This window comes from Euphorbia lathyris, chromosome 10, assembly GCF_963576675.1.
Source record: "Euphorbia lathyris chromosome 10, ddEupLath1.1, whole genome shotgun sequence".
NCBI lineage: Eukaryota > Viridiplantae > Streptophyta > Magnoliopsida > Malpighiales > Euphorbiaceae > Euphorbia > Euphorbia lathyris.
In genome coordinates, this window is record NC_088919.1 from 56,312,756 (window position 1) to 56,322,857 (window position 10,102).

The 10,102-nt window shown below is 36.6% G+C and overlaps 1 long non-coding RNA gene across 1 annotated transcript; it reads right to left on the minus strand.

Annotated features, from left to right (window-relative positions):
* Nucleotides 1-6,639: 6,639 nt before the first annotated feature.
* On the minus strand, nucleotides 6,640-9,115 carry LOC136209527 (uncharacterized). The gene is made up of 3 exons (XR_010677571.1): nucleotides 8,849-9,115; nucleotides 7,837-8,165; nucleotides 6,640-6,771 (listed from the first exon to the last, which is right to left on the minus strand). It is a non-coding gene; the product is annotated as an uncharacterized lncRNA (long non-coding RNA).
* Between the last annotated feature and the right edge of the window lie 987 nt (nucleotides 9,116-10,102).

Here is a 10,102-nt window from a genome sequence, read left to right on the forward strand (position 1 = left end):
CACCTACGAAGGAACCAATAAAGTAAAGGAGTCCAAGGTGAACCAGCAGATGAGACTGTACGAGCTGTTCGAAATGAACAATGATGAGGGTATATCTGACATGAATGGAAGGTTTACCAACATCATCAATGAGCTCAAGAGACTTGAGAAGATCTTCACTGAGGAAGAACAAGTCAAAAAGATACTGAGGAGTCTTCCTAAAGACTGGCAAGCAAAGAAGACCGCTGTTGAGGAAGCTCAGGACTTAACCACCTACAAATATGACGAACTCATCGGCTCGTTGCTGACCCATGAGATATCAATGAAAAACTTCGAGGTGAAGGAAAAGTCTGAAGACAAGAAGCAGAAATCTCTTGTCATGAAAGCTGACTCCACTGATGGGAGCTCAACAGATGATGAGGAGATGGCTATGTTCACAAGGAAGATGAAAAGGCTATTCAGAAAGAATGACAAATATTCTAAGAAGCCTTACAGAAAGTTTGATAAGTATAAAGCTGAGTCCAGCGACAGCAAATACAAGAAAGACAACTCAAAGCCCATTACATGCTTTGAATGTCATCAAACTGGGCATATCAAGTCAAGTTGCCCTACGCTGAGGAAAGATAAGAAGAACGGCAAAAAGGCAATGGTGGCTACATGGAGCGACAGTGATGAGTCTTCATCAACAGAAGCTGAGGCCACCGAGTCAGCAAAGATATGCTTCATGGCTGACGAACTTGCTGAGCCGTGCGTCTCTGAGCATGCTGACCCCTCCATTGCATCTGACGATGAGGAGCAATCAAATGAGGTAATATCACTTTCCCAGCTCAGAAACGAAATGGGTAATGCCCTGAGTGACCTCTATACACTTGTTAAAAAGTGTAATAAGAAAATTAGAGCACTCAGCAGGCGCTGTGACGAGGTTGAAGAGGTCAAGCTAAGTGACCTCAGATTCCTTCTTCAGGACAACTCAACTTTGCATGATAATATGGAGATCATACATAAGTCTGTCTCTGAAGTCCAATCAGATTCAAAGAAACTGAGAAAGGACGTCACAAATATCCAGAACCAACTAAAGGTTCAAAACAAAAGAAATATTCCTCTGAATGCTCAGTACCGAAGTACTGGTCAGCAGAGATGGAATCCCCAGCGGAATGTCCAGTGTGACTTCTGTGGGAAGAAAGGACACACCATAAAGGTGTGCTGCCATGCTCAGCACTGGGGTGCTGACCAGTCAGTGAGAAATCCTAAACGGAAGGTCAGCTGTGACTTCTGTGGAAAGAATGGCCATACTGTCCAAGTATGCCGCCATAAAATAAAATATGATGCTTTACCTGTTGAACCTAACAAGCAAGGACCCAAAAAGAATTGGGTACCTAAAAGTAACTAGTTACAATGCAGGTAAGCCTGAGGTGTGCTGAGAAGTCAAATATGTGGTATATTGACAGCGCATGCTCGAGGCACATGACTGGTGATGAAACTCAGTTCATCACATTTGAGCGTAAACGAGGAGGAAGCGTAAGTTTTGGAGACAACAAAAAGGGTAAGATAGTAGGGTCAGGAACCATCGGAGGTAATCCTACTATTGAGTCAGTCTCCCTAGTCAGCGGACTCAAATATAACTTACTCAGCATAGCTCAGCTATGTGACAATGGGAGAAAAGTTATATTTGATGCTACTAGATGTAAAATATACGAGGGAAAAACAAATGAGTTAATTTTAACTGCCCCTCGGATTGATAATGTCTTTATGCTAGACTTAGAGAAAAAGTTTTCAAAAACTGTATACTTAGTTTCAAAGGAAGAAAATTCCTGGCTATGGCACATGAGACTTGGTCATGTAAGCATGGACCTCCTGGCCAAATTAGCAAGAAAGCAATTGGTTGAGGGACTGCCTGAACATAGATTTGAAAAATATCAATTGTGCCACGCTTGCCAAGCTGGAAAACAAACCAAACAATCTTTCCATAGCAAAAACATTGTCTCAACTAAGCGTCCGTTAGAATTACTACACTTGGATCTCTTCGGTCCAGTCCAGCCGCTGAGTCTGGGTGGAAGAAGATTTTCCTTGGTCATTGTAGATGACTTCTCTCGGTACACTTGGGTCATCTTGCTGAGTAGCAAGGATGAGACCTTTGAGACATTTTCAAATTTGGTTCGAAAACTTGAAAATGATAAAGACCTAAAACTGGCTCACATCCGAAGTGATAATGATGGAGAATTAAAAAACCAATAGTTTGTTGAATTCTGTGAAGCCAGCGGCATTGACCATAACTTTTCTGCTCCTAGAACGCCTCAACAAAATGGGGTTGTTGAAAGGAAAAATAGAACACTGGTTGAAATCGCCTGGACAATGCTGAGTGAGCATAGGCTTCCAAAGTACTTTTGGGGAGAAGCTGTTAACACAACGTGATATATTCTTAATAGGGCTCTTGTTAGACCTAAACTAAAGAAAACCCCCTACGAACTTTGGAAAGGACGAAAGCCCAACATTGGATACTTTCGTGCCTTTGGCTGTAAATGTTTTATTTTAAACACTAAAGATAGCCTAGCTAAGTTTGACTCAAAAGCTGATGAAGCTATCTTTTTAGGCTACTCAACAAACAACAAAGCATACAGAGTTTTCAATAAACGAACTCAAGTTTTAGAAGAGTCAGTACATGTTGAGTTCGATGAAACTAACCCTGCAGGAAGATATCTGATGCTGATCGAGGATGATCCACACTCAGCACCCGCTGATCAAGATACAGCTGCTGAGTCATTCCCTCAAGGACTGACCAAAGGTAAAAGTGAACCAAATATTGTTTTCACTGACCAGTCTTCACCTGCAGAGATTGTTGAAACACAGACAATACAAGACATCAATCTACCCAAAGAGATAAGGATTCCAAGAGGGCACTCAGAGAGTGCAATCCTTGATGCCGCTGAGAATACCCTGATGATAAGAAACCAACTCAGGAGGTACCTCAGCAATGTAGCCTTCATCTCAGTTCATGAACCTAAGAACTTCGCTGATGCTGAGGAAGATGAATTCTGGATGAGCGCAATGCAAGAGGAACTTGATCAATTCAGAAGAAACGATGTATAGGAGCTAGTGCCACATCCAAGGAGTCAGAAGACCATTGGAACAAGATGGGTCTTCCGCAACAAGCTGGATGAGCAAGGAAACGTAGTCAGAAACAAAACAAGGCTTGTAGCTCAGGGCTACAGTCAGCAAGAAGGTATTGACTACGGTGAGACCTTTGCCCTAGTGGCAAGGCTAGAGGCTATTAGGATTTTATGTGCATATGCATCTTACATGAACTTTAAACTGTTTCAAATGGATGTTAAGAGTGCATTCCTTAATGGAGTTATAAACGAGGAAGTTTATGTTAATCAACCTCCAGGGTTTGAGGATCCTAAATTCCCAAACCACGTTTATAAACTCAAAAAGGCTCTGTATGGCCTCAAGCAAGCACCACGTGCTTGGTATGAGAGGCTGACCAATTTCCTGCTGACTAGAAACTATGTCAGGGGTAAAGCTGATACAACCTTATTCATTAAGAGAAAGGATAAAGATACCCTGCTGGCTCAAATATATGTTGATGATATTATTTTCGGTGATACTAATGAGTCAATGTGCAAGGAATTTAGCAAGCAAATGCAGACTGAGTTTGAAATGTATATGATGGGAGAACTCAACTTCTTCCTTGGACTTCAAATCAAACAAGGAAAGAATGGCATCTTCATCAGTCAAGCTAAATATGCCAAGGAGATATTGAAGAAATATGATCTTGAAAATTGCAAGCCAATATCCACTCCTATGGGCACTGACACTATCCTCTGCGCTGACGAGAATGGTAAGTCAGTAGACAGCAAGTTATATTGAGGTTTATGGTATCCCAACACTCATGGCTTTACACTCGTTGGATACACTGACGCTGACTATGGTCGAGACAAGCTAGAACGGAAAAGCACCTCTAGAGGATGTCATTTCTTAGGAAGCTGTCTTGTATCTTGGTTCAGCAAGAAGCAGGCGTCAGTATCCTTGTCTACCACTGAAGCTGAGTACATTGCTGCTGGTCACTGTGTTGCTCAAGTCCTATGGATTAAGCAACAGCTTGAAGACTATGGTGTTCAAACAAAGACAATTGAGGTCAAATGCGATAACAAAAGTGCAATTGATCTATCAAAGAACCCAATTCAACACAGCAGAATGAAGCATGTCAGCATAAGGCATCACTTCATTAGAGACCATGTACTCAAAGGTGAGATAAAGCTGACCTACGTCCCAACGGATGAGCAGCTTGCTGATATCTTCACAAAGCCACTGGCTCGTGAACAGTTCAGCATACTGAGAGAAGCCATTGGTATGTTTAATCCTCTTCAGTAAATTCCTGTTCTAAAAAATATAAATTTATGCTGAGTGAATTGCAATGCTGAATGATTTATACAAATGCATGCTGAGTGATTGTTATGCTGAGTACTTAACATATCAATACTGAGTAAATATGCACACCGAGTAGTAAACTCAAACTGAGAAATCATCCTTTCATATACTACTGACCACTCAGAATATAAAACGCTTAGTATTCTAAACGCTGAGTGTTAGATCCGTTGCATTAAATGCAAAAGCACGCGAATAGCCACCTAGGATGACGTATGCACCGAATGTGTCATAAAAGCCATGATCTTTGTCGGTTAACAATCCCAAGGCAAAACTGACACATGGATTCGATAAGATCCACACTTCATCGCTATAAATAATGGGTAAATCCCCATTTTTTATTTTTCTTTACACTTACCGAATTCTTTGGCAAAGCATTCTCTCTCTCTCTCTAAGACTCTCAAAGCTGACTAGAGTTTCCGTCAACATCTCCGGTGCCGGTCACCCTAAGACCAGCTCCGATGAACCCTCCAGGCAAACTTCTGTGCCTGAAACCACCAAGGTCACTACGCCGAGCAAAGGCAAAACTGGGCAAGCTACCTCCTTGTAGACACCGGGGTCGGAGGACCGATGAAGAAAAATTATAAAAAGGGATCCAAATCAGTCGATTGAAATAAATGATGAGTCAATAAAAAATAATAAATAAAAAACGTTGTTCGAAGGAACCGTGGAGACCGGTTTGATCGAATTCGGAAATCGAATCGGTTCCGCGAGTGAAATCTTAAATCGTCTCGCCGAGTTCGGGGTATTTCACGCCCTTTTCTTATTAATTTTATTATTAATAAAATCTCGGGACGATAGAGGGTTTTATTTTGGTATCTGAGCAATCCAAAAAATATATATGGTTTTGTAAAAAGATCGATTTTATAAAAGCTAATTTTATAAAATCGGTTTTGACGAAAATCATTTTCGATAAAAATCATTTTTTAGTTTTGGTTATTTTTAGATGTATTTTATTTAGTTAAACTTTTTTATTTTTTTAGTATATATAAACGCGGCCCCGTCGAGGGCCGGTATTTACGTCACGGGCCGTTGGACGGCCCGTGACGGGGCTGGGCCGCCTAGGCCCAGCCCCCTGCACTTGGCATTCGGCCAATGCCAAGTGCAATTTTACTTTACAATTTATAAAAAAAAAAATTTTTAAATCAAATAATTATAATAAGTATAATAATTATAATAATGAGTCATTAAGCCAAATTAGCTTACCCTTGGCTCCAAGTCAAGAGTCAGCTAATTTAGCTTTGCTTGGAGCCTACCCTTAGGCTCCAAGTAAAAAAAAACTTTAATTTTGGGGCTCCATTTGCCTATAAATAGGATGGAGCCCAATGCATTTAAAAAGGAGAAAATTGGACCCGAACCCCTGGAAAAATTCAACGAGACCCGAAATCTCCCAAAACAACAAAAAACCGACTCAAAACACAATCAATCGATTTGATTTGGATCCCATTACCGATTGAAGAGGTAATAATCCGAGGAACTAGACCCATTTAATTCTTTTATTGCATTTTGGTTATGTAGATCTCTTTATTTACTCTTTTATTGCACTTTTATTGTTTAGATTTGTCAAATTAATTTTCTGTTTTCATTCTACAAATACTTGAGTTTGGATCTAAAATAAAAACCTCGTTTTATGTCCCAATACGAACCGTGACCCCATTTAGGGGTAGTTCGGGACTAAAACGTTGTAGATCTAGATTTAGAAAATGTTTTAATTAACGTTTTAAAATAAAACATCGTTTTGGGAGTCTCCGTTATAGACTATGACCCGATTTGGGTAGTTCGGAGGCCAAAAATGATAGAATAGATTAGATCTAAAGCTTTTTAATAAATCTGAAAAGTTTGGGGCTGTTTCTGTAATTCTGTCTTTTCTGTTACTAAAAGCAGTTTACCGACGGATTTTCCGTCGGTAAAGCTGCTGGAATCCGTAAAAATGTCTTTTTAATCCTCCTTTCTTAACTTTTTAACATTTATACTTGTATATATATGTATATAATTATGTAATATATTTATTAAAATTATTTTGGAAGTATATAACTAATAAATGTTCATTATATATCTATTTATTGTCCCTTTAAGTATCATTTACACTAAATTAGCTTTTATAAAAATTACATGTATATATATATATATATATATAGGTTTTGCTTGTTTAGTTTTTTTGAAATAACTAATTGATAAATGATTTTGGGGGTTTATGGGCTATTAGTACATTATTTGTGTTTATAGATATATTTAGGTTAAATTGGAGGTCATATATATATATAGGGGTATATTAGAACATTAAATATAGTCTTTATGCTTTTTGTTTTCCTAACTATTTTTGGAATAGCCAGAGATAGACTTCACTTTCTTCGCAACTTTCATGGCCTGCACAAATCAAAACCACATGTCATAAAAAAGAAACCTTAGTAGTGTTTGTCTTCGGAAAATTCCGTATTCATCTCATCTTCCAATTTTCTTTTCTATTTCTGAGTTCTCTGATTTTCCATTTTCCAAATAGAGAACTAAAAGAACAGAAAACATACTTAGTTTATCCGTTTTTCATTTCTTAGTTTTCATTTTCTAAATATCAAATGGAATTCTTTTTTTTATTGCAATAAACTTTATAAACGCGCATATTAAATTAAAGGGTAATTAATTTATTAGTCCCTATATTTTGATAAAACACACTGTTTAGTCCCTGTATTTTTAAAAACACATGGTAAGGTCCCTAACCTTTTTCTCAGTGAACTGTTTAGTCCTTCCGTCTGTTTCTTAGATTTTTTTATCGTTTATGACTTCGAAAATGACTAAATTACCATTTACTATTTACCTTCAAACTTTAGAAGAGAAAATCTAATTTAGAAGAAGAAGCTATTTGTATGGAGAACAAGAAAAAGAAAAGACCCAATGCTTACGAATTTGAACGATTAAGAAGAAAATCAAGAAGAAAAACACTCAAAGTTGATTTCAGATGTATTAGAGTTTAAAGGAAAAGAAAAGAAGAATGCAAATCCAAATTGACTAACAAAATCTTCATGAGAGTCTAACGTTAGGGACTAAACAGTTCACCGAGAAAAACGTTAGGGTCTAAACAGTTAACTGAGAAAAAAGTTAGGGACCTTATAGTGTGTTTTTGAAAATACAGGGATTAAACAGTGTGTTTTGTCAAAATATAGGGACTAATAAATTAATTACCCTAAATTAAATTACTCAGTAAGTCATTCAAATTAATATCAAGTTGAAGTATTTGAAGCACATATACATACCCAATCTGTCAAAACAAAAATTACAAGAAATGAACAGTTGAGTCACAAAACATAATATAATGAATTAGAAAACAAGATATATTAGATTTCCAGTCATTTTCTGAACTAAACACCAAATTCCAATTTTTCAAATTTTTTCAGAAAGCAACCCTTATTTTCTAAAACTGAACAGGCAATTATATACCTTTTTACGAGCTTTCTTCGCCAGATACTCAGCAATTTCTTCTTCAGTGATCTTTCTCGAAGAGCTCTTCTTCCGTTCTCTGCGCTTGCTGGAGCTAGAGCTCCTTCTCCGGGACGAATCGCAACTCTCGGAGTCATCCGAGTAGGAATACGAGTCTGATTCGGACTCGTCCGACTCACTTCTCCTTCGTTTGGAAGATGAAGACGCACTCTTATCCTTCTTGTTACCCATCAGATAGAAAACTACCTTATCTTTCATCAAAATTGTCTATATTCTTCAATAAAAGTGAATTGTTTGTAAGGAACTGCAGCTAGTTAATCTTGGCTCATCTGCATAGAAAGCTCAAAATGTAAAACAGCATTGATTGGCAAGAAACAAATATAGTCTATTCTATAGACTGTTGCAAACATTACCGTATGATTAGATTTAGACATTTTGAAGCACCATTCGGATCTGACATTTTGAACATTTGAAACAAATATATTCTATTCTATACTCAGTTTCAAACCATAAAATTATGATACATTTACCGTAGTCAAACTAAATGTAACCGAAACTAAATAATAATGAAATAGACCTAATATCAAAATTAAATATCAAAATTACCATTAAAATAATAGGATTTCTAAATGAATGTATGCAATACCATGTATTTCTAAATGAATCTTAATGATCAGAAAAGTAGACTTGAATAGCAATGTATGTTATTATCACCTGTCAAGTCCAACGAAACCATATTCAGAAACTCAACATTGAGTATATCAAGTCCAACGTACTCATGACTACATAACTGCTAGTCTGCTACACTTTAAACGAATGTATGGTAACCAATTCAAAGATTTAATTTCTAAGCAAAAAAAAAAAAAAAAACTAAGAATGCATGAAATTAAGTCAGGAATCAAATATTAGATTAGGTTTTACAGATTTAGGATTCTGAGAAATCAAGCATTATTAACCCAAATACAGAATAGTAAATAGAAATCGAGATCAGCAGCAAGAAGAAGAAACATACCTGGTGAAGGACAGTGAGAAGCGGCGCAGAAGATGAAGCTTCCAGTGAGAATAACAAATGGGGAAGAGCTGTTGATTATCGGGGTTAAACGCCAATTTGGTGTTAGTTGGAAAAAAAATTCTAAATCGAATATTGGTTAAGAAATATTTCAAAGAAAGGGGCTGTTTTTAAGCAGGGAGGTTACGGCTGCTTATGCTCCGTAATGGTGTGTAACTCTGCAAAAAAAAGCAGAGTTCCTAACCATTACGGCTGCTTATGCGCCGTAATGGTAAGCAAGTGGATCAGGCTATTTTTGTTTTTTTAAGCAAGTGGACTAGCTTTCTTTTATGTTTTTTAATTTCAGTTTTCTCTTTTTTTCTTTTAGATCAAAGTTCAGCTAAAAAAATCATCTTTTATTTTTCAAATGCTATTATTAATTACGATAAATAATTTATTAGTCTTTTTTTTTTTTTTTTTACGTGTCTATGTTTATTTTGTTTTTGACCAATTAAGTTTTATTTTATCTTTTTCTATCATTGGATGAGCTTACTTTTGTCAAAGTTCATCATCATTCAATGGTGAAAAAAACAAAGTAAGCATAGTTCAAACTAATAAATTAATATGAATTAGAAATTAGTTTTTTTATTTTTTAATAAATTAATATGAACAATGATTAAATATACGTATAAATTTAATATTTCAAGTAGTGCAAATTTAGTTCTGATGTATGAAATAGTCCAAACTTAATCCTAACGTTTCCAAACAAGATCAATTTTATCCCCGCGCTATCGAAAATTTGAAAAGATTGGTTTGACTGTTATTTAACTGTGACATCAGGTCTTCCAAATAAATTTATCAATAAATTGAAATAGCTTCTTTAATTTTTGTAACTATATTAATAACACAATAAATATTTCGTATATAAAAAAATAAAAAATAAATACTTACAATTAAAAAACTTTCTGAGTAAAATAGGAGGTTTGGTTGGTAAGGTCCACCATGTGGACAAGACTACAATTGGGGCCATTAGGGGTAAGTTTGCTAGGGTATGTATAGATGTTGATCTGGCTAAACCTTTACTTTCTAAGTTCTGTGTTCAGGATAAAGTGTTCTTTATTGAGTATGAAGGTTTACATAACATCTGTTATGATTGTGGCATGTATGGTCATTCTCAGGAGGGTTGCCCTAAAAGGGAGAGGGTTGTTATAGAGAGGGTTGAGAGTAGTGTGCGGATTACTGGAGGGAACCAGGGGTATGAAGGGAACTTTGGTCCCT